We start from the raw sequence: 25,029 nt of genomic DNA, 5'->3' as shown, positions 1-25,029 counted from the left end.
CCCTCTCTAGTCTCTAAACACTATACAGTAGGTTGAGGTTGTCCCTCTCTAGTCTCTAAACACTATACAGTAGGTTGAGGTTGTCCCTCTCTAAACACTATACAGTAGGTTGAGGTTGTCTCTCTCTAAACACTATACAGTAGGTTGAGGTTGTCCCTCTCTAGTCTCTAAACACTATACAGTAGGTTGAGGTTGTCCCTCTCTAAACACTATACAGTAGGTTGAGGTTGTCCCTCTCTAGTCTCTAAACACTATACAGTAGGTTGAGGTTGTCTCTCTCTAAACACTATACAGTAGGTTGAGGTTGTCCCTCTCTAGTCTCTAAACACTATACAGTAGGTTGAGGTTGTCCCTCTCTAAACACTATAAAGTAGGTTGAGGTTGTCTCTCTCTAAACACTATACAGTAGGTTGAGGTTGTCCCTCTCTAAACACTATACAGTAGGTTGAGGTTGTCCCTCTCTAAACACTATACAGTAGGTTGAGGTTGTCCCTCTCTAAACACTATACAGTAGGTTGAGGTTGTCCCTCTCTAGTCTCTAAACACTATACAGTAGGTTGAGGTTGTCCCTCTCTAGTCTCTAAACACTATACAGTAGGTTGAGGTTGTCCCTCTCTAGTCTCTAAACACTATACAGTAGGTTGAGGTTGTCCCTCTCTAAACACTATACAGTAGGTTGAGGTTGTCCCTCTAGTCTCTAAACACTATACAGTAGGTTGAGGTTGTCCCTCTCTAAACACTATACAGTAGGTTGAGGTTGTCCCTCTAGTCTCTAAACACTATACAGTAGGTTGAGGTTGTCCCTCTCTAGTCTCTAAACACTATACAGTAGGTTGAGGTTGTCCCTCTCTAAACACTATACAGTAGGTTGAGGTTGTCCCTCTCTAAACACTATACAGTAGGTTGAGGTTGTCTCTCTCTAGTCTCTAAACACTATACAGTAGGTTGAGGTTGTCTCTCTCTAAACACTATACAGTAGGTTGAGGTTGTCCCTCTCTAGTCTCTAAACACTATACAGTAGGTTGAGGTTGTCCCTCTAGTCTCTAAACACTATACAGTAGGTTGAGGTTGTCCCTCTCTAGTCTCTAAACACTATACAGTAGGTTGAGGTTGTCCCTCTCTAGTCTCTAAACACTATACAGTAGGTTGAGGTTGTCCCTCTCTAGTCTCTAAACACTATACAGTAGGTTGAGGTTGTCTCTCTCTAGTCTCTAAACACTATACAGTAGGTTGAGGTTGTCTCTCTCTAAACACTATACAGTAGGCTGAGGTTGTCTCTCTCTAAACACTATACAGTAGGTTGAGGTTGTCTCTCTCTAGTCTCTAAACACTATACAGTAGGTTGAGGTTGTCTCTCTCTAGTCTCTAAACACTATAAAGTAGGTTGAGGTTGTCTCTCTCTAAACACTATACAGTAGGTTGAGGTTGTCCCTCTAGTCTCTAAACACTATACAGTAGGTTGAGGTTGTCTCTCTCTAAACACTATACAGTAGGTTGAGGTTGTCTCTCTCTAAACACTATACAGTAGGTTGAGGTTGTCCCTCTCTAAACACTATACAGTAGGTTGAGGTTGTCCCTCTCTAGTCTCTAAACACTATACAGTAGGTTGAGGTTGTCTCTCTCTAAACACTATACAGTAGGTTGAGGTTGTCTCTCTAGTCTCTAAACACTATACAGTAGGTTGAGGTTGTCCCTCTCTAGTCTCTAAACACTATACAGTAGGTTGAGGTTGTCCCTCTCTAAACACTATACAGTAGCTTGAGGTTGTCTCTCTCTAAACACTATACAGTAGGTTGAGGTTGTCCCTCTCTAGTCTCTAAACACTATACAGTAGGTTGAGGTTGTCTCTCTCTAGTCTCTAAACACTATACAGTAGGTTGAGGTTGTCTCTCTCTAAACACTATACAGTAGGTTGAGGTTGTCCCTCTCTAGTCTCTAAACACTATACAGTAGGTTGAGGTTGTCCCTCTCTAAACACTATACAGTAGGTTGAGGTTGTCCCTCTCTAGTCTCTAAACACTATACAGTAGGTTGAGGTTGTCTCTCTCTAAACACTATACAGTAGGTTGAGGTTGTCTCTCTAGTCTCTAAACACTATACAGTAGGTTGAGGTTGTCCCTCTCTAGTCTCTAAACACTATACAGTAGGTTGAGGTTGTCTCTCTCTAGTCTCTAAACACTATACAGTAGGTTGAGGTTGTCTCTCTCTAGTCTCTAAACACTATAAAGTAGGTTGAGGTTGTCTCTCTCTAAACACTATACAGTAGGTTGAGGTTGTCCCTCTCTAAACACTATACAGTAGGTTGAGGTTGTCTCTCTAGTCTCTAAACACTATACAGTAGGTTGAGGTTGTCCCTCTCTAGTCTCTAAACACTATACAGTAGGTTGAGGTTGTCCCTCTCTAAACACTATACAGTAGGTTGAGGTTGTCTCTCTCTAAACACTATACAGTAGGTTGAGGTTGTCCCTCTCTAAACACTATACAGTAGGTTGAGGTTGTCTCTCTCTAGTCTCTAAACACTATAAAGTAGGTTGAGGTTGTCTCTCTCTAAACACTATACAGTAGGTTGAGGTTGTCCTCTCTAGTCTCTAAACACTATACAGTAGGTTGAGGTTGTCCCTCTCTAAACACTATACAGTAGGTTGAGGTTGTCTCTCTCTAGTCTCTAAACACACAGCAACTGGCCTGAATACAGGGACGTCCTCCTTCTCCTCTCTTTCCACCCCTCTTTCCATCTCTACCCTCTCTCCCCACCTCTCTCTCTTTCCATCTCTCTCTCCATCTCTACCCTCTCTCTCTTTCTCTCCATCTCTACCCTCTCTCTCTTTCCACCTCTTTCTCTCCATCTCTACCCTCTCTCTCTTTCCACGTCTCTCGCTCTTTCCACCTCCCTCTTTCTCTCCACCTCTCTTTCTCTCCACCTCTCTTTCTCTGCATCTCTACCCTCTCTCTCTCTTTCCACCTCTCTACCCTCTCTTTTCATCTCGCTCTACCCCCTCTTTCCATCCCTCCCTCCCCTCCATCAATCCCCCCTCCCCTCCATCAATACCTCCCTCCCCTACCATCCCTCCCCCCTCCTCCTCCATCCCTCCCTCCATATACAGACAGCTGGCAGTTCTGTTAATTAGGTTATCAAGCTGTCTGTTAATGACCTGAGCCCCAGGCCACACACACATGGCCAGGCCAGACAAACAGATCACAGAGCCAAAGCCCAGCAGGGCTACCCCTAGTCCAGACTCTGTGTGTGACACTCTCTCTTTCTGACTGCAGTGTCCTGTCTGCCTGTCTGTGGTCAGTGTGTCCAGACCTGTCTGTCTGTAGTCAGTGTGTCCAGACCTGTCTGTCTGTCTGTAGTCAGTGTGTCCAGACCTGTCTGTCTGTCTGTAGTCAGTGTGTCCAGACCTGTCTGTCTGTCTGTAGTCAGTGTGTCCAGACCTGTCTGTCTGTAGTCAGTGTGTCCAGACCTGTCTGTCTGTAGTCAGTGTGTCCAGACCTGTCTGTCTGTAGTCAGTGTGTCCAGACCTGTCTGTCTGTAGTCAATGTGTCCAGACCTGTCTGTCTGTCTGTAGTCAGTGTGTCCAGACCTGTCTGTCTGTCGTCAGTGTGTCCAGACCTGTCTGTCTGTCTGTAGTCAGTGTGTCCAGACCTGTCTGTCTGTCTGTAGTCAGTGTGTCTCAGACCTGTCAGACCTGTCTGTCTGTCTGTAGTCAGTGTGTCCAGACCTGTCTGTCTGTCTGTAGTCAGTGTGTCCAGACCTGTCTGTCTGTCTGTAGTCAGTGTGTCCAGACCTGTCTATCTGTCTGTAGTCAGTGTGTCCAGACCTGTCTGTCTGTAGTCAGTGTGTCCAGACCTGTCTGTCTGTAGTCAGTGTGTCCAGACCTGTCTACCTGTCTGTCTGTAGTCAGTGTGTCCAGACCTGTCTATCTTCTTCAAGACAAAGTGTTGTTGTCGTACAGCAGGACAGTAACAATACAACTACCTATCTGTCATCTCCTGTCACCGATTACACCCCCCAGTAAAGGTCTACTGGTGTAAATGCTTACTGACAACCCCCCTAGTAAAGGTCTACTGGTGTAAATGCTTACTGACAACCCCCTCCCCCTAGTAAAGGTCTACTGGTGTAGATGCTAACTGACAACCCCCCTAGTAAAAGTCTACTGGTGTAAATGCTTACTGACAACCCCCCCCTAGTAAAGGTCTACTGGTGTAAATGCTTACTGACAACCCCCCTAGTAAAGGTCTACTGGTGGAAATGCTTACTGACAACCCCCCTAGTAAAGGTCTACTGGTGTAAATGCTTACTGACAACCCCCCTAGTAAAGGTCTACTGGTGTAAATGCTTACTGACAACCCCCCTAGTAAAAGTCTACTGGTGTAAATGCTTACTGACAACCCCCCTAGTAAAGGTCTACTGGTGGAAATGCTTACTGACAACCCCCCTAGTAAAGGTCTACTGGTGTAAATGCTTACTGACAACCCCCTCCCCCTAGTAAAGGTCTACTGGGGGAAATGCTTACTGACAACCCCCCTAGTAAAGGTCTACTGGTGTAAATGCTTACTGACACCCCCCCTAGTAAAGGTCTACTGGTGGAAATGCATCAGTCTTTAAATCAGAAACCCATGGAAACAGGGGTCCGGTATTAGTCATGGTAGTGCAGCCTATACAAGGAAACTGGTATAAAATAAGAGTAGTAGAAGTCACACGTCCCTGCGCGGTCCTGTCGGTTTCCCGCGGTCCAGTAGAGGGGGTCCGGTATTATCGATAAGGACCATAATCGGTATTCATTATTCTACTGTAAAACAGATGAGCTCCTGAGCGACGTCGACATAACTCAGACATTCAACCACTCCAACGGTGTATTAGCATTGTATTATTATAATATATCATATTGTAATGAAACGGCGGGGAGCAGGACTCGAACCCTCGACCTTCTAGCCCGAAGTCCAGCAGGCACAGTCGATATCGGCGCTTATAAACCCAGGGTCGTTACACTATTGTACCTAAATAATAGCGTTACATAAAACCCAACTAATATAGGACAGCAGTCACAGGGAGTCACAAATAGGTTAGAAACATCACAGCTGGGTTATTGGAGCGATATCGGTCTGTTCGGTTTATCAAACCAACACATTCAAAACGTTGGTACAACGTCTACTAACTGGGAGTCGCGATGTTTTACACATTTAAGGTGCAATTTATTTTAAAAAAATTAAAAAATAATAAACCACATACCTTACAAGATTCATTTAAAATGTGAAGGGGGGGGGGGTGAAAAAAAATCAACAGTAGAGAGACGTGGGTGTAACGATAGAAAATATGTCTTCAGAGTTGTGTGTTTCACAGCAGCGGCTTTTATTCTCGACCGTCCCGTCTTGATTGCTACTAGATCTCTAAAAGACATCTAAACCCGGTGCTGCTGGTGGGTATCCGGGATGCCGACGGTGCTGCTGGTGGGTATCCGGGATGCCGACGGTGCTGCTGGTGGGTATCCGGGATGCCGACGGTGCTGCTGGTGGGTATCCGGGATGCCGACGGTGCTGCTGGTGGGTATCCGGGATGCCGACGGTGCTGCTGGTGGGTATCCGGGATGCCGACGGTGCTGCTGGTGGGTATCCGGGATGCCGAAGGTGCTGCTGCAGCGGCGATAAAATGCGCGTGAGTCAGAGCAGGCAACACCCGGAAGTGCGAACGATGTAAACGGTTTCTAGGGAAACAGTCTTCCTGCGTCGCGGAAGAAAAAAATAAAAATATATTTTTTTTAACTTTTTTTTTTTTTCTTTCATCATTATTATTATTATTTTCATTATTATTATTATTATTAATATGTTTTTTTTTTTACCGGATTCGGTAACGGTTCAATCTGGACCCAAGTCATGTTGTTTTTAAGCTGCCAGAGATACCGGGTTGGAGAACAGTTGAATCTTTCTCTTTATTTTCTAGAACAAAACGGCTTCAGCAGCAAGTCGGAATTTCTGTCAACATCATCATGTGTCGTAATATTTAACATAAAAAAAACCCACACGTCCAGCACAGCTTGAACCCAACATCTTTAACCAAGACTTTTGTTCGTTTTAATCTACGTGAATAATAATAATATAATAATAATATAAAAACTGCGGTCTGAAACTCGGCGTGTCTCGACCACATTTTCATAAGTTACTAGTTGACGTCAGATCAGTCTTATCAAAACACTTGGACAGACACACACACACCGTCTATGATAGTAAATCATTTATTAAAATGCAATATTATGACCAGCATAAGCATTTTAACAGGTACCGCTGCTTGGCTTTTCTTCATGATTATATATACCTGCTGTAGCCTTCCACTCCTACTATAATAAGTCCTTTGGCGAACAGTTGCGCTCTAATATATCGACAACTTGATAACGGAGTTCATCGGAGCAGAATGTCCTGTTTCCACTTTTCAAAACTGGTTTGAATGGCTTTTTGTTTTGTTTTTTTAACCCTGTAGGCACCTGCAACTTACCACAGATATAATACATCACACAGTAAACTAAATCACCTGCCTCCAACCAAATTAAATTACAATTCGGAATCATTTCCGTTATGAAAATTAATTATGCGGTCAGCGTGCAGTTTAACTGCAGTTATTCTGAAATTACTACGTCCAAAATACCACAGTCGACTGACTGCACTTACTGCAGTATCAAAAACTGTCATCTTTTTATTAGTCCATTCGATTTTATTTTTTAAAAATTTGATGTGAAAAATCTCAAGTTTAGATATTATTTTCTTCTTGGTCCTGTGCTGTAAATCCAACAAATTCATGTGTGAACATCAAAACTTAAAATCCAAGTAAACTAATTCCAGTAGCCAAAGTGAATCGTGCCGTATATATTAAGAACACAGCTGTATGTCCAGGTACAACTATCAGTATAGAACACCTGACAGAACAGAACAAAGCATTTCCTGGATTCTAAAACAAAGAAGATAAGAAGATTGAGACACATCTTGGTTTTTGTTCTAATGGTGTCCTATGGGTCCTGGTCTACCAATATAAAATAACTATCAGTATAGAACACCTGACAGAACAGAACAACATCGCTCACAAAGCATTTCCTGGATTCTGGATTCTAAAACAAAGATGATAAGAAGATCTGCTAAATGACTTAAATGTAAATGTAAATGTAAGATAGAACAAAACAAACAAGATGTGTCTCACATGGTGTCCTATGGGTCCTGGTCTACTATATAAAAGAACAGGGTGCCATGTGGAACGCAGACGTCGTTGTCATGGCTGCCGTGCTTCGAGCAGATGCTCAACAGAGACAGACAGAAAGGAGATGTCTCCAGCAGCAGCTGAGACAGACAGACGCAGAGAAGCAGAAAGGCAAAAGAGGTGAGATTTCTTCATATCCCGGCTGGTCGGCTGGTCGGCTGAGGGTCATGGTATCAGACTATCTTGAGATCCTTCAGGGCAGACTCCAGACTCTGGGAACAGAAGAAGAGGGTCATGGTATCAGACTCTGGGAACAGAAGAAGAGGGTCATGGTATCAGACTCTGGGAACAGAAGAAGAGGGTCATGGTATCAGACTCCAGACTCTGGGAACAGAAGAAGAGGGTCATGGTATCAGACTCCAGACTCTGGGAACAGAAGAAGAGGGTCATGGTATCAGACTCCAGACTCTGGGAACAGAAGAAGAGGGTCATGGTATCAGACTCCAGACTCTGGGAACAGAAGAAGAGGGTCATGGTATCAGACTCCAGACTCTGGGAACAGAAGAAGAGGGTCATGGTATCAGACTCCAGACTCTGGGAACAGAAGAAGAGGGTCATGGTATCAGACTCCAGACTCTGGGAACAGAAGAAGAGGGTCATGGTATCAGACTCCAGACTCTGGGAACAGAAGAAGAGGGTCATGGTATCAGACTCCAGACTCTGGGAACAGAAGAAGAGGGTCATGGTATCAGAGTCTGGGAACAGAAGAAGAGGGTCATGGTATCAGACTAGTGTGTGTGTGTGTAGTGTGTGTGTAGTGTAGTGTGTAGTGTGTGTGTGTGTAGTGTAGTGTGTAGTGTGTGTAGTGTAGTGTGTGTATAGTGTAGTGTGTGTGTGTAGTGTGTGTGTAGTGTGTGTAGTGTGTAGTGTAGTGTGTAGTGTAGTGTGTAGTGTAGTGTAGTGTGTGTGTAGTGTGTGTGTGTGTAGTGTAGTGTGTAGTGTAGTGTGTAGTGTAGTGTGTAGTGTAGTGTGTAGTGTAGTGTGTAGTGTAGTGTAGTGTGTAGTGTAGTGTAGTGTGTAGTGTGTGTAGTGTGTGTGTAGTGTAGTGTGTAGTGTATAGTGTGTAGTGTAGTGTAGTGTAGTGTGTACCTTGACGTCCCAGGTGACCATACCTCCGTCCATCCCAGTTGTACAGAACGTGGAACATTTACTCTTCCCTCCTTCCAGCACAGAGATCTGACTGAAATACAAAGAGACAGTTAGCACACACACACTACGACCCCAGACACACACACACACTACGACCCCAGACACACACACACACTACGACCCCAGACACACACACACTCGACCCCAGACACACACACACACACACACACACACACACACTACGACTCCAGACACACACACACACTACGACCCCAGACACACACACACACTACGACCCCAGACACACACACTACGATCCCAGACACACACACACACACACACTACGATCCCAGACACACACACACACACACACACTACGACCCCAGACACACACACACACACTACGACCCCAGACACACACACTACGACCCCAGACACACACACTACGACCCCAGACACACACACACACACACACACACACACTACGACCCCAGACACACACACACACTACGACCCCAGACACACACACACACTACGACCCCAGACACACACACACACACACACACTACGACCCCAGACACACACACTACGACCCCAGACACACACACACACTACGACCCCAGACACACACACACACTACGACCCCAGACACACACTACGACCCCCACACACACACACACACACTACTACCCCACACACACACACACACACACACACACACACACACACACTACGACCCCAGACACACACTACGACCCCAGACACACACACACACACACACACACACACTACGACCCCAGACACACACAACGGCCCCAGACACACACACAGTCATTACGACCCCAGAAATACACCCCCCACCCCACCTGATGCTGTTCTTGTGCAGACTCTCCAGGCCCTGCTCGGTGGTCTCAGACGAGGTGGCTCGGCGGTCCAGGTTCTGGAAGCGTTCCCTGGCGCTGATCCCTCTCTGAGACGTCTGCTTGGGAACGTCCAGCTTCCCTCCGAACGTTACTGAGCCCTTAGTACCGTCATACACAAACAGCACTGGGTAGCAGTCATGACCCTAGAGAGGAGAGACACAGTGAGACAGACACAGGAGAGAGAGGAGAGACACAGTGAGACAGACACAGGAGAGAGAGAGAGGAGAGACACAGTGAGACAGACACAGGAGAGAGAGGAGAGAGGAGAGACACAGTGAGACAGACACAGGAGAGAGACAGTGAGACAGACACAGGAGAGAGAGGAGACACAGTGAGACAGACACAGGAGAGAGAGGAGACACAGTGAGACAGACACAGGAGAGAGGAGACACAGTGAGACAGACACAGGAGAGAGACACAGGAGAGAGAGAGACAGTGAGACAGACACAGGAGAGAGAGAGGGGAAGGGTGTGTGTGTGTGTGTGTGTGTGTGTGTGTGTGTGTGTGTGTGTGTGTGTGTGGTGTGTGTGTACTCACAGCGGCCACCAGGCTGTTCTCAGTGATAAAGCTGACACACAGCAGAGGAAGGGTCTCAGAGCTCAGACTGCTGATCCTAGAATACACACAGAGAGATCAGACTGCTGATCCTAGAATACACACAGAGAGATCAGACTGCTGATCCTAGAATACACACAGAGAGATCAGACTGCTGAGAATACACAGAGAGAGATCAGACTGCTGATCCTAGAATACACACAGAGAGATCAGACTGCTGATCCTAGAATACACAGAGAGATCAGACTGCTGATCCTAGAATACACACAGAGAGAGACTGCTGATCCTAGAATACACACAGAGAGATCAGACTGCTGATCCTAGAATACACACAGAGAGATCAGACTGCTGATCCTAGAATACACAGAGAGATCAGACTGCTGATCCTAGAATACACACAGAGAGATCAGACTGCTGATCCTAGAATACACAGAGAGATCAGACTGCTGATCCTAGAATACACACAGAGAGATCAGACTGCTGATCCTAGAATACACACAGAGAGATCAGACTGCTGATCCTAGAATACACACAGAGATCAGACTGCTGATACCAGAATACACACAGAGAGATCAGACTGCTGATCCTAGAATACACAGAGATCAGACTGCTGATACCAGAATACACACAGAGAGATCAGACTGCTGATACCAGAATACACACAGAGAGATCAGACTGCTGATACCAGAATACACACAGAGAGATCAGACTGCTGATACCAGAATACACACAGAGAGTCAGACTGCTGATACCAGAATACACACAGAGAGATCAGACTGCTGATACCAGAATACACACAGAGATCAGGTTCCTCCTTACTGATACCAGAACTGACACAGAGAGATCAGTGTCCTCTCTCCTTACGTGCTGGTCTTGCCTCCCTCTACTGATACCAGAATACACACAGATCAGTGTCCTCTCTCTCCTTACGTGCTGGTCTTGCCTCCCTCTACTGATACCAGAATACACACAGATCAGTGTCCTCTCTCTCCTTACGTGCTGGTCTTGCCTCCCTCTACTGATACCAGAATACACAGATCAGTGTCCTCTCTCTCCTTACGTGCTGGTCTTGCCTCCCTCTACTGATACCAGAATACACACAGATCAGTGTCCTCTCTCTCCTTACGTGCTGGTCTTGCCTCCCTCTACTGATACCAGAATACACAGAGATCAGTGTGACACCTCTCTCCCTTACGTGCTGGTCTTGCCTCCCTCTACTGATACCAGAATACACACAGATCAGTGTCCTCTCTCTCCTTACGTGCTGGTCTTGCCTCCCTCTACTGATACCAGAATACACACAGATCAGTGTCCTCTCTCTCCTTACGTGCTGGTCTTGCCTCCTACTGATACCAGAATACACACAGATCAGTGTCCTCTCTCCTGCTGCTGGTCTTGCCTCCCTCTACTGATGAGGCTGAATACATGGTCACAGATCAGTGTCCTCTGTCTACTGATCCCCTCCCTGGCTGAATATGACACCCCTGCTGAGGCCCAGACTCAAACAGCACCTCTACTGATGAGGCGAAACACACTGTGGTCTCTGGGTCTTCTCCTCCACCTCTACTGATGAGGCCGAAACAAAACCCTGGGAGAGAGAGAGGGGGTACATGGTCTCTATTGGGGAGACTGATGAGAATACTGAAACATGGTCTCTGACGGCTCCTCTCTCTACTGATGAGGCTGAAACATGGTCTCTGGGCGGTCTCTCTCTACTGATACTGAAACATGGTCTCTGATCAGGTCTCTCTCTACTGATGAGGCTGAAACATGGTCTTGCCGGTCTCTCTACTGATGAGGCTGAAACATGGTCTCTGATCAGTGTCTCTCTCTCTACTGATGAGGCTGAAACATGGTCTCTGGCAGTCTCTCTCTACTGATGAGGCTGAAACATGGTCTCTGATGGTCTCTCTCTACTGATGAGGCTGAAACATGGTCTCTGAGGTCTCTCTCTCTCTACTGATGAGGCTGAAACATGGTCGCTGAAACATGGTCTCTGATGGTGATGAGGCTGAAACGGTCTCCTGTCTCTACTGATGAGGCTGAAACATGGTCTCTGATGGTCTCTCTACTGATGAGGCTGAAACATGGTCTCTGCCTCCCTCTACTGATGAGGCTGAAACATGGTCTCTGTGTCTACTGATCTGAAACTCTCGGTCTCTACTGATGAGGCTGAAACATGGTCTTGCCTCTCTCTACTGATGAGGCTCTACTGATGAGGCTGAAACATGGTCTCTGATCGGTCTCTCTCTGATGAGGCTGAAACATGGTCTCTCTGTCTCTCTACTGATGAGGCTGAAACATGGTCTCTGCTCTGGTCTCTCTCTCTACTGATGAGGCTGAAACATGATCTGACGGTCTGTCTCTCTGATGAGGCTGAAACATGGTCTCTGACGGTCTGTCTCTCTACTGATGAGGCTGAAACATGGTCTCTGACGGTCTGTCTCTACTGATGAGGCTGAAACATGGTCTCTGACGGTCTGTCTCTCTACTGATGAGGCTGAAACATGGTCTCTGACGGTCTGTCTCTCTACTGATGAGGCTGAAACATGGTCTCTGACGGTCTCTCTCTCTACTGATGAGGCTGAAACATGGTCTCTGACAGTCTGTCTCTCTACTGATGAGGCTGAAACATGGTCTCTGACGGTCTCTCTCTCTACTGATGAGGCTGAAACATGGTCTCTGACGGTCTCTCTCTCTCTACTGATGAGGCTGAAACATGGTCTCTGAGGGTCTGTCTCTCTCTACTGATGAGGCTGAAACATGGTCTCTGACGGTCTGTCTCTCTCTCTACTGATGAGGCTGAAACATGGTCTCTGACGGTCTGTCTCTCTACTGATGAGGCTGAAACATGGTCTCTGACGGTCTGTCTCTCTACTGATGAGGCTGAAACATGGTCTCTGAGACTCTCTCTACTGATGAGGCTGAAACATGGTCTCTGACGGTCTCTCTCTACTGATGAGGCTGAAACATGGTCTCTGACGGTCTGTCTCTCTACTGATGAGGCTGAAACATGGTCTCTGACAGTCTCCTCTCTACTGATGAGGCTGAAACATGGTCTCTGAGGGTCTGTCCCTCTACTGATGAGGCTGAAACATGGTCTCTGACGGTCTGTCTCTCTCTACTGATGAGGCTGAAACATGGTCTCTGACGGTCTGTCTCTCTGGAAACATGGTCTCTGACAGTCTGACTGATGAGGCTGAAACATGGTCTCTGACGGTCTCTCTCTCTCTACTGATGAGGCTGAAACATGGTCTCTGGCGGTCTCTCTCTACTGATGAGGCTGAAACATGGTCTCTGACGGTCTGTCTCTCTCTACTACTGATGAGGTTGAAACATGGTCTATGACGGTCTCTCTACTGATGAGGGCTGAAACATGGTCTCTGACAGCTGTCTCTCTACTGATGAGGCTGAAACATGGTCTCTGACAGTCTGTCTCTCTACTGATGAGGTTGAAACATGGTCTCCCTCTGTCTCTCTACTGATGAGGCTGAAACATGGTCTCTGACGGTCTGTCTCTCTCTACTGATGAGGACATGGAAACATGGTCATGGTCTCTGACGGTCTCTCTCTACTGATGAGGCTGAAACATGGTCTCTGACGGTCTGTCTCTCTACTGATGAGGCTGAAACATGGTCTCTGACGTCTGTCTCTCTCTCTCTACTGATGAGGCTGAAACATGGTCTCTGACGGTCTGAGGATGAAACTGGTCTCTGACTACTGATGAGGCTGAAACATGGTCTCTGACGGTCTCTCTCTACTGATGAGGCTGAAACATGGTCTCTGGACGGTCTCTCTCTCTACTGATGAGGCTGAAACATGGTCTCTGACGGTCTCTCTACTGATGAGGCTGAAACATGGTCTCTGACGGTCTGTCTCTCTGATGAGGCTGACTGATGAGGAGGCTGAAACATGGTCTCTGACAGTCTCTGTCTCTACTGATGAGGCTGAAACATGGTCTCTGACGGTCTGTCTCTCTCTCTACTGATGAGGCTGAAACATGGTCTCTGACGGTCTGTCTCTCTCTACTGATGAGGCTGAAACATGGTCTCTGACGGTCTGTCTCTCTCTACTGATGAGGCTGAAACATGGTCTCTGACGGTCTGTCTCTCTCTCTACTGATGAGGCTGAAACATGGTCTCTGACGGTCTGTCTCTCTCTCTACTGATGAGGCTGAAACATGGTCTCTGACTGGTCTGACGGTCTCTCTACTGATGAGGCTGAAACATGGTCTCTGGGTCTCTCTCTACTGATGTCTGTCTCTCTCTACTGATGAGGCTGAAACATGGTCTCTGACGGTCTGTCTCTCTCTACTGATGAGGCTGAAACATGGTCTCTGACAGTCTGTCTCTACTGATGAGGCTGAAACATGGTCTCTGACGGTCTGTCTCTCTACTGATGAGGCTGAAACATGGTCTCTGACGGTCTGTCTCTCTCTCTCTACTGATGAGGCTGAAACATGGTCTCTGACGGTCTGTCTCTCTCTACTGATGAGGCTGAAACATGGTCTCTGATGAGGCTGAAACATGTCTGTCTCTCTCTACTGATGAGGCTGAAACATGGTCTCTGACGGTCTCTACTGACTGAAACATGAGGCTGAAACATGGTCTCTGACGGTCTCTCTCTACTGATGAGGCTGATGAGGCTGAAACATGGTCTCTGACGGTCTGTCTCTACTGATGAGGCTGAAACATGGTCTCTGACGGTCTGTCTCTCTCTACTGATGAGGCTGAAACATGGTCTCTGACGGTCTCTCTCTACTGATGAGGCTGAAACATGGTCTCTGACGGTCTCTCTCTCTGATGAGGCTGAAACATGGTCTCTGACGGTCTGTCTCTCTCTACTGATGAGGCTGAAACATGGTCTCTGACGGTCTCTCTACTGATGAGGCTGAAACATGGTCTCTGGACGGTCTCTCTCTCTCTACTGATGAGGCTGAAACATGGTGAAACTCTGACGGTCTGTCTCTCTACTGATGAGGCTGAAACATGGTCTCTGACGGTCTCTCTACTGATGAGGCTGAAACATGGTCTCTGACGGTCTCTCTCTCTACTGATGAGGCTGAAACATGGTCTCTGACGGTCTGTCTCTCTACTGATGAGGCTGAAACATGGTCTCTGACGGTCTGTCTCTCTCTACTGATGAGGCTGAAACTGGTCTGATGAGGCTGAAACATGGTCTCTGAGGTCTGTCTCTCTACTGATGAGGCTGAAACATGGTCTCTGAGCACGTCTGTCTACTGATGAGGCTGAAACATGGTCTCTGACGGTCTGTCTCTCTCTACTGATGAGGCTGAAACATGGTCTCTGGACGGTCTGTCTCTCTCTCTACTGAATGAGGGGTCTGAAACATGGTCTCTGAACTCTGTCTCTCTCTCTCTACTGATGAGGCTGAAACATGGTCTCTGACGGTCTCTCTCTACTGATGAGGCTGAAACATGGTCTCTGACGGTCTGACTGATGAGGCTGAAACATGGTCTCTGAAACTGATGAGGCTGGGTCTCTCTACTGATGAGGCTGAAACATGGTCTCTGGAACTGGACAAACATGGTCTCTCTCTACTGATGAGGCTGAAACAACATGGTGAAACATTGACGGTCTGTCTCTCTACTGATGAGGCTGAAACATGGTCTCTGGATCTGACTGATGAGGCTGAAACATGGTCTCTGACGGTCTCTCTCTCTACTGATGAGGCTGAAACATGGTCTCTGGGACGGTCTGTCTCTCTACTGATGAGGCTGAAACATGGTCTCTGACGGTCTGTCTCTCTACTGATGAGGCTGAAACATGGTCTCTGACGGTCTGTCTCTCTCTCTACTGATGAGGCTGAAACATGGTCTCTGACGGTCTGTCTCTACTGATGAGGCTGAAACATGGTCTCTGAGGGTCTCTCTACTGATGAGGCTGAAACATGGTCTCTGACGGTCTGTCTCTCTCTACTGATGAGGCTGAAACATGGTCTCTGACGGTCTGTCTCTACTGATGAGGCTGAAACATGGTCTCTGGACGGTCTCTCTACTGATGAGGCTGAAACATGGTCTCTGACGGTCTGTCTCTCTCTACTGATGAGGCTGAAACATGGTCTCTGAGGTCTCTCTACTGATGAGGCTGAAACATGGTCTCTGGAGGCTGAAACATTGAGGACTGATGAGGACTAGGATGATGAGGCTGAAACATGGTCTCTGAGATGACAAACATGGTCTCTGAAACATGGTCTCTCTCTCTACTGATGAGGCTGAAACATGGACTGGATGAAACAGGTCTCTCTCTACTGATGAGGCTGAAACATGGTCTCTGACACTCTGAGACAGAGGTCTACTGATGAGGCTGAAACATGGTCTCTGTTACTGATGAGGCTGAAACATGGTCTCTGAAACAGTCTATCTACTGATGAGGCTGAAACATGGTCTCTGGCGGTCGGTCTGTCTCTACTGATGAGGCTGAAACATCTCTGACCTGTCTCTCTCTACTGATGAGGCTCAACCCATGTCTCTGTCTACTGATGAGGCTGAAACTCACTCTGAGTCATTCTCTACCTGCATTTGAAGTCACAGGATCCAGCCGCCAGCAGCACGTTGTTAGGATGCCAGTCCAGACTGAGGACGGTGGAACGGATCGGCTTCTTGATGTGCTTACAGACCCACCTGGGAATAACAGGGTTGAAATGTGGTTGAGATATGGTCGAAACCTGGTTGAGATGGTATTGAGGACAGAGCCTAGGATGGTATTGAGGACAGACACTAGGATGGTATTGAGGACAGAGCCTAGGATGGTATTGAGGACAGAGCCTGATAAAACTGACAAAACTGAAACAGTTATATAGTTAAACCCAGTCCTGTCTCGTCCTCACCAGTCATTCTCCTGTTCTCTATAACAGATATAGTTCAACCCAGTCCTGTCTAGTCCTCACCAGTCATTCTCTATAACAGATATAGTTCAACCCAGTCCTGTCTAGTCCTCACCAGTCATTCTCCTGTTCTCTATAACAGATATAGTTCAACCCAGTCCTGTCTAGTCCTCACCAGTCATTCTCCTGTTCTCTATAACAGATATAGTTCAACCCAGTCCTGTCTAGTCCTCACCAGTCATTCTCCTGTTCAAAGTAGCAGATGGATATGAGGCGTGACCCGCTACCCACAGCGAACTTGTTCTCCTTGGGAGACCAGCTGACACAGCGAGCAGCCCGGTTGATACGGAGGATGACCAGGGTGGGCTTCCACACCTCCCCCTTCAGAGACCAGACATACGCGTTACGATCCGTCCCACAGGTCACGATACGGTTACTCTCTGGAGCCCAGTCTATACCTGGAGAGATGGGAGGGGGGGCATAGAATTACCGTCTGGAGCCCAGTCTATACCTGGAGAGATGGGAGGGGGGCATAGAGTTACTGTCTGGAGCCCAGTCTATACCTGGAGAGATGGGAGGGGGCATAGAGTTACTGTCTGGAGCCCAGTCTATACCTGGAGAGATGGGAGGGGGCATAGAGATTACTGTCTGGATCCCAGCCCAGTCTATACCTGGAGAGATGGGAGGGGGGCATTGAGTTACTGTCTGGAGCCCAGTCTATACCTGGAGAGATGGGAGGGGGCTTAGAGTTACTGGGAGTCTATACCTGGAGAGATGGGAGGGTGGAATAGAGTTACTGTCTGGAGCCCAGTCTATACCTGGAGAGATGGGAGGGGGAATAGAGTTACTGTCTGGAGCCCAGTCTATACCTGGAGAGATGGGAGGGGGGGCATAGAGTTACTGGAGAGATCTGGTTAGCCCAGTCTATACCTGGAGAGATGGGAGGGGGAATAGAGTTACTGTCTGGAGCCCAGTCTATACCTGGAGAGGGAGGGTGGGAGCCCAGTCTATACCTGGAGGATGGGAGGGTGGAATAGAGTTACTGTCTGGAGCCCAGTCTATACCTGGAGAGATGGGGGGGCATAGGGGGTCTGGAGCCCATCTATACCTGGAGTGGGAGGGGGAATAGAGTTACTGTCTGGAGCCCAGTCTATACCTGGAGAGATGGGAAGAGGTTACTGTCTGGAGCCCAGTCTATACCTAGAGAGATACTGTCTGGAGCCCAGTCTATACCTGGAGAGATGGGAGGGGGGCATAGAGTTACTGTCTGGAGCCCAGTCTATACCTGGAGAGATGGGAGGGGGCATAGAGTTACTGTCTGGAGCCCAGTCTATACCTGGAGAGATGGGAGGGGGCATAGAGTTACTGTCTGGAGCCCAGTCTATACCTGGAGAGATGGGAGGGGGGCATAGAGTTACTGTCTGGAGCCCAGTCTATACCTGGAGAGATGGGAGGGGGCATAGAGTTACTGTCTGGAGCCCAGTCTATACCTGGAGAGATGGGAGGGGGGGCCAATAGAGTTACTGTCTGGAGCCCAGTCTATACCTGGAGAGATGGGAGGGGGCATAGAGTTACTGTCTGGAGCCCAGTCTATACCTGGAGAGATGGGAGGGGGAATCATAAAGTTACTGTCTGGGCCCAGTCTATACCTGGAGAGATGGGAGGGGGGCAAGAACTCTCCCAGTCTATACCTGGAGAGATGGGAGGGAGGGGGCCAGAAACAAGAACTCTCTTATAAACTATCACCTGTGACCTGTCCGTCAATGCTCCTTCAGTTCATGAATCTTGGTCCACTTGGTCCCGTCCTTCTTATAGATGTGGACATCATGGTTGTTGGGACACAGAGCAATCTCTATATAGAGAGATCACACTTATATATAATCATAGGGAGCAATCACTATATAGAGAGATCACACTATATATATCAGAGCAATCTCTATATAGAGAGATCACACTATATATATCAGATCAATCTCTATAGGGAGAGATCACACTATCATCAGATCAATCTCTATAGGGAGAGATCACACTATATCATCAGATCAATCTCTATAGGGAGAGATCACACTATATACACATCAGATCAATCTCTATATAGAGAGATCACATTATATATATCAGATCAATCTCTATAGGGAGAGATCACACTATATATATATCAGATCAATCTCTATAGGGAGAGATCACACTATATACACATCAGATCAATCTCTATAGGGAGAGATCACACTATATATATCAGATCAATCTCTATAGGGAGAGATCACACTATATATATATCAGATCAATCTCTATAGGGAGAGATCACACTATATATATCAGATCAATCTCTATAGGGAGAGATCACACTATATATATCAGATCAATCTCTATAGGGAGAGATCACACTATATATATATCAGATCAATCTCTATAGGGAGAGATCACACTATATCATCAGATCAATCTCTATAGGGAGAGATCATACTATATATATATCAGATCAATCTCTATAGGGAGAGATCACACTATATATATCATCAGATCAATCTCTATAGGGAGAGATCACACTATATATATCAGATCAATCTCTATAGGGAGAGATCACACTATATATATCAGATCAATCTCTATAGGGAGAGATCACACTATATATATCAGATCAATCTCTATAGGGAGAGATCACACTATATATATCAGATCAATCTCTATAGGGAGAGATCACACTATATCATCAGATCAATCTCTATAGGGAGAGATCACACTATATACATCAGATCAATCTCTATAGGGAGAGATCACACTATATACATCAGATCAATCTCTATAGGGAGAGATCACACTATATATATCATCAGATCAATCTCTATAGGGAGAGATCACACTATATATATCATCAGATCAATCTCTATAGGGAGAGATCACACTATATCATCAGATCAATCTCTATATAGAGAGATCACACTATATATATCATCAGATCAATCTCTATAGGGAGAGATCACACTATATACATCAGATCAATCTCTATAGGGAGAGATCACACTATATATATCAGATCAATCTCTATAGGGAGAGATCACACTATATCATCAGATCAATCTCTATAGGGAGAGATCACACTATATATATCAGATCAATCTCTATATAGAGAGATCACACTATATATATCAGATCAATCTCTATAGGGAGAGATCACACTATATCATCAGATCAATCTCTATAGGGAGAGATCACACTATCATCAGATCAATCTCTATAGGGAGAGATCACATTATATTCAGAGGGCTGTTGTTTCGTGTGAGTGAGTGTGTTTCAACAGTATAGCGTGGGAAGCAAGGTCACACTCCTCTCACATCTATGTGTGTGTCTGTCTGCCTCTCAGCGTGTCTGTCTGCCTCTCAGCGTGTCTGTCTGCCTCTCAGCGCGTCTGTCTGCCTCTCAGCGTGTCTGTCTGCCTCTCAGCGTGTCTGTCTGCCTCTCAGCGTGTCTGTCTGCCTCTCAGCGTGTCTGTCTGCCTCTCAGCGTGTCTGTCTGCCTCTCAGCGTGTCTGTCTGCCTCTCAGCGTGTCTGTCTGCCTCTCAGCGTGTCTGTCTGCCTCTCAGCGTGTCTGTCTCGTGTCAGAATTGAAAACCGCCAGTTCACCTCCTGTTCCTGTTTGTATGACTCACACACTGTGGTTGTGCGCGTGGTGTGTGTGTCTGTGTGTGTGTCTGTGTGCTCTGCCCAGACCCACCGTCCATTTTGAGCAGAAACCGAAGACTCAGATCGAAACAACCCAAATATGGAGTTGTAGAACACAGACGTCTCTGAGAGACCCAGAACACCACCCCTCTCGCTACAACAGGAAATACCTCCAGCCACATGGGAGCCAACAGGAGATCACAGCCCCTCTCAACAGGAAATACCTCCAGCCACATGGAAATCACAGCCCTCTCAGGAAATACCAGCCACATGGGAGCCAATCACAGCCCCTCTCGCTACAACAGGAAATACCTCCAGCCACATGGGAGTCAATCACAGCCCTCTCGCTACAACAGGAAATACCTCCAGCCACATGGGAGCCAATCACAGCCCTCTCAACAGGAAATACCTCCAGCCACATGGGAGCCAATCACAGCCCTCTCAACAGGAAATACCTCCAACCACATGGGAGCCAATCACAGCCCCCCGTCAGACTCACTCAACATAAGCCTGTTTTTTTTGGGTTTTTTTAAACTTTGATTAATTTCAGTTATCTTGGTGTTTCAATACTACCTGTAATGAATATCAAATTAACTTTACTACAACTCAGCTTTGTGAGTTCTTGTTCAACACCATCTGAGTTGGGTTTCCTCTAGTGATTCTACTTCTGTTGTAGGCGAGGAAGTCCAATTGACCAATCAGAGAGAGTGTCCTACTCACGGGTCCGGTCCTTGTTCCAGGAGTGGCAGCTGATTGGCTCGAGCAAGAAGCTGTGGTAAGACATAACCAAATCGGGACAATGCAGAAACAGGAAGTGAGATGAGCCAATGAGAGGCCTCTGTAGTTCCTGTTGAATAAAAAAAAAAAAAAAAAAACGTCACACACTTTAAATTGGTCATAAAATCACCATCTAACTGAAAACTTCAGAGAAAGAGAAGATGTCTTTATTGTTTTGAAACTTCTATGTGTAATGTTTACTGTTAATTTGTATAGTTTATTTCACTTTATATATTCACTTTATATATTATCTACCTCACTTGCTTTGACAATGTTAACACATGTTTCCCATGTCAATAAAGCCCTTGAATTGAATTGAGAGACCGACAGAGATACAGTCAGGTCTAGGTTGTGTTAGACTGAGCCCCTGTGGCATGAAATGAATGCTACAAGTCAAACAGACACACTGTATATAACACATCAACACCACGTAGCCTTGGAATAACAGGAAACGGTCTGTTTAAAGTTGTCCGCTACGTCTTCAAATAAGGCGTGTTGCTAACCAACTGTCATTGCCATGGTTCCCGGACTAACGTAAAGCTGGCGTGTCTGACTCCAAACAGAACAGCGGCGACACGCGAGCTAACCAACTAACATTGCCATGGTTCCCGGACTAACGTAAAGCTGGCGTGTCTGACTCCACACAGAACAGCGGCGACACGCGAGCTAACCAACTGTCATTGCCATGGTTCCCGGACTAACGTAAAGCTGGCGTGGTCTGACTCCACACAGAACAGCGGCGACACGCGAGCTAACCAACTGTCGTTGCCATGGTTCCCGGACTAACGTAAAGCTGGTGTGTCTGACTCCAAACAGAACAGCGGCGACACGCGAGCTAACCAACTGTCGTTGCCATGGTTCCCGGACTAACGTAAAGCTGGCGTGTCTGACTCCACACAGAACAGCCGCGACACGCGAGCTAACCAACTGTCGTTGCCATGGTTCCCGGACTAACGTAAAGCTGGCTTGTCTGACTCCACAAAGAACAGCGGCGACACACGAGCTAACCAACTGTCATTGCCATGGTTCCCGGACTAACGTAAAGCTGGCGTGTCTGACTCCAAACAGAACAGCGGCGACACGCGAGCTAACCAACTAACATTGCCATGGTTCCCGGACTAAGGTAAAGCTGGCGTGTCTGACTCCACACAGAACAGCGGCGACACGCGAGCTAACCAACTGTCATTGCCATGGTTCCCGGACTAACGTAAAGCTAGCGTGTCTGACTCCAAACAGAACAGTGGTGTCACTGCAGCTCTACAGCTGGAACAACGTCCCTCTATCTGCTGCTGGCCTCTCAATTCAATTCAATTCAAGGGCTTTATTGACATGGGAAACATGTGTTAACATTGCCAAAGCAAGTGAGGTAGATAATATATAAAGTGAGTATACAAAGTGAAATAAACAATACAAATTAACAGTAAACATTACACATACAGAAGTTTCAAAACAATAAATACATTACAAATGTCATATTATATATATATACAGTGTTGTAACAATGTACAAATGGTTAAAGGACACAAGATAAAATAAATAAACATAAATATGGGTTGTATTTAGAATGGTGCGTGTTCTTCACTGGTTGCCCTTTTCTCGTGGCAACAGGTCACAAATCTTGCTGCTGTGATCTCTCTCTCTCTCACCCCGGGGGGGGTTTATTAAGAGCGGATATCGACTGTGCCGCTTATAGCGCGCGCTGGACTTTCGGGCTAGAAAGGTCGAGGGTTCGAGTCCTGCTTCCCTGCCTGTTTCATTACACTGGTGTCAGAAGTGGGATCGGAACCTTGCAGCCACGACAGTGCGCGTGCTTGGCCGGTGAGAGTGTGTGTGCGCGCGCTCGGGCGAGAAAGGTCGAGGGTTCGAGTCCTGCCTCCCTCATTACACAACGTTGAAAACGTGTCATCTTGGTAACTTTTCCTCGTTTCCTTCCTTTTCATTGTTTTGCGTTGAGTAAAAAAAAAAAGTTTCTGCCTGGTTGTCTGTTTATTAGTAGAACCAACCAGACATGTCTGGACATGACCGGTCAACCGAGAGAACTTGTACTTACCCTGAGATGGAGGGATGATACGGAAGGAGAGATGACTGGAGAGAACAGCTCGCGGACTCTGGCCAGTCGACGCGAAAGCTACCGACAGAGTGACGGAGAGAGAACAGACACTTCTGTAGACGAGAAGGAGGTAGAAAAAGTTGCTTCCGCAAAAAGAGGAACAGAGGGAGGGGTGAGGCCGGGGTGAGCGGGCAGGAAGGGAGGGAGGGGTGAGGGAAAACAAACTTCTGCAAAAAAAAAAAAAAGAGACGGGGCTGAAGGGAGCGGTAGAGGCAGAACTTGCTTCTGCAAAAAAAAAAGCGGGGGAGGGAGAAAATAGAAACTTCCGCAAAAAGAGAAGAAGTAGAAAAGACTTGGCTTCTACAGAGAGGAAGGAGTTAAAGTAGAACATTCACATCTGCAACAGAAAAGGAAGGGAGGGTGGGGTCGACTAGGGTGGGAGGAGAGAGAGAGGGTAGACTAGGGTGAGAGGGAGAGAGAGGGTAGACTAGGGTGGGAGAGAGAGAGAGGGGTAGACTAGGGTGGGAGAGAGAGAGAGAGGGTAGACTAGGGTGGGAGAGAGAGAGAGAGAGTAGACTAGGGTGGGAGAGAGAGGGTAGACTAGGGTGGGAGAGAGAGAGAGAGAGAGAGGGGGAGACTAGGGTGGGAGAGAGAGAGAGAGAGAGTAGACTAGGGTGGGAGAGAGAGAGAGAGGGGTAGACTAGGATGGGAGAGAGAGAGAGAGAGGGTAGACTAGGGTGGGAGAGAGAGAGAAGGGGTAGACTAGGGTGGGAGAGAGAGAGAGAGAGAAGGGGTAGACTAGAGAGAGAGAGGGGGTAGACTAGGGTGAGAGGGAGAGAGAGAGTAGACTAGGGTGGGAGAGAGAGAGAGGGTAGACTAGGGTGGGAGAGAGAGAAGGGGTAGACTAGGGTGAGAGGGAGAGAGAGAGGGTAGACTAGGGTGAGAGGGAGAGAGAGAAGGGGTAGACTAGGGTGAGAGGGAGAGAGAGAGGGGGTAGACTAGGGTGAGAGGGAGGTAGATGAGACTCCCCTCTTCATTATCCACCTTCCCTGTTTCTTGTTCTGTTCCACCAGATCATTTCCTTCTGTTGGAAGGGCTTAGTCTGGCTCCTCCACACAAAGTAACAGAGACAGAAAACAGACAGGCGAATCGGCAGAGCAACAGACAGACAGGCGACTCGGCAGAGCAACAGACAGACAGGCGACTCGGCAGAGCGACAGACAGGCGACTGGGCAGAGCGACAGACAGGCGACTTCGGCAGAGCGACAGACAGGCGACTAGGGTGGCAGAGCGACAGACAGGCGACTAGGCAGAGCGACAGACAGGCGACTCGGCAGAGCGACAGACAGGCGACTGGGCAGAGCGACAGACAGGCGACTAGGGCAGAGCGACAGACAGGCCACTTCCCTGCAGAGCGACAGACAGGCGACTTCGGCAGAGCGACAGACAGGCGACTCGGCAGAGCGACAGACAGGCGACTCGGCAGAGCGACAGACAGGCGACTCGGCAGAGCGACAGACAGGCGACTCGGCAGAGCGACAGACAGGCGACTCGGCAGAGCGACAGACAGGCGACTCGGCAGAGCGACAGACAGGCGACTCGGTAGAGCAAGAGACAGACAGGCGACTCGGCAGAGCAACAGACAGACAGGCGACTCGGCAGAGCAACAGACAGGCGACTCGGCAGAGCAACAGACAGACAGGCGACTCGGCAGAGCAACAGACAGACAGGTGACTCGGCAGAGCAACAGACAGACAGGCGACTCGGCAGAGCAACAGACAGACGGGCGACTCGGCAGAGCGACAGACAGACGGGCGACTCGGCAGAGCGACAGACAGACGGGCGACTCGGCAGAGCGACAGACAGACGGGCGACTCGGCAGA

General features: G+C 47.5%; 1 long non-coding RNA gene and 1 pseudogene across 4 annotated transcripts; one reads left to right on the top strand and one right to left on the bottom strand.

Annotated features, from left to right (window-relative positions):
- The first annotated feature begins 281 nt into the window (after positions 1-281).
- On the top strand, positions 282-2,040 carry LOC127925925 (uncharacterized). Of its 3 annotated transcripts, none has more exons than XR_008122919.1 (3): positions 282-380; positions 682-721; positions 1,995-2,040. It is a non-coding gene; the product is annotated as an uncharacterized LOC127925925 (long non-coding RNA). The 3 variants fall into 3 exon arrangements; XR_008122920.1 differs by lacking the exon at positions 1,995-2,040 and adding an exon at positions 1,799-1,844; XR_008122921.1 differs by lacking the exon at positions 1,995-2,040 and adding an exon at positions 1,570-1,615.
- Positions 2,041-6,217: 4,177 nt separating this feature from the next.
- LOC127925912 (actin-related protein 2/3 complex subunit 1B-like) lies at positions 6,218-23,315 on the bottom strand (annotated as a pseudogene). The gene is made up of 10 exons (XR_008122818.1): positions 23,147-23,315; positions 21,040-21,166; positions 18,403-18,508; positions 16,892-17,114; positions 16,346-16,453; positions 11,072-11,116; positions 9,793-9,868; positions 9,199-9,398; positions 8,333-8,423; positions 6,218-7,455 (listed from the first exon to the last, which is right to left on the bottom strand). The product of XR_008122818.1 is annotated as an actin-related protein 2/3 complex subunit 1B-like (transcript).
- Between the last annotated feature and the right edge of the window lie 1,714 nt (positions 23,316-25,029).

The sequence above is a fragment of the Oncorhynchus keta genome, unplaced genomic scaffold, assembly GCF_023373465.1.
Source record: "Oncorhynchus keta strain PuntledgeMale-10-30-2019 unplaced genomic scaffold, Oket_V2 Un_contig_6503_pilon_pilon, whole genome shotgun sequence".
NCBI lineage: Eukaryota > Metazoa > Chordata > Actinopteri > Salmoniformes > Salmonidae > Oncorhynchus > Oncorhynchus keta.
The sequence above is the reverse complement of the archived record's forward strand: the minus strand, read 5'-3'. Positions and strand labels throughout refer to the sequence as shown.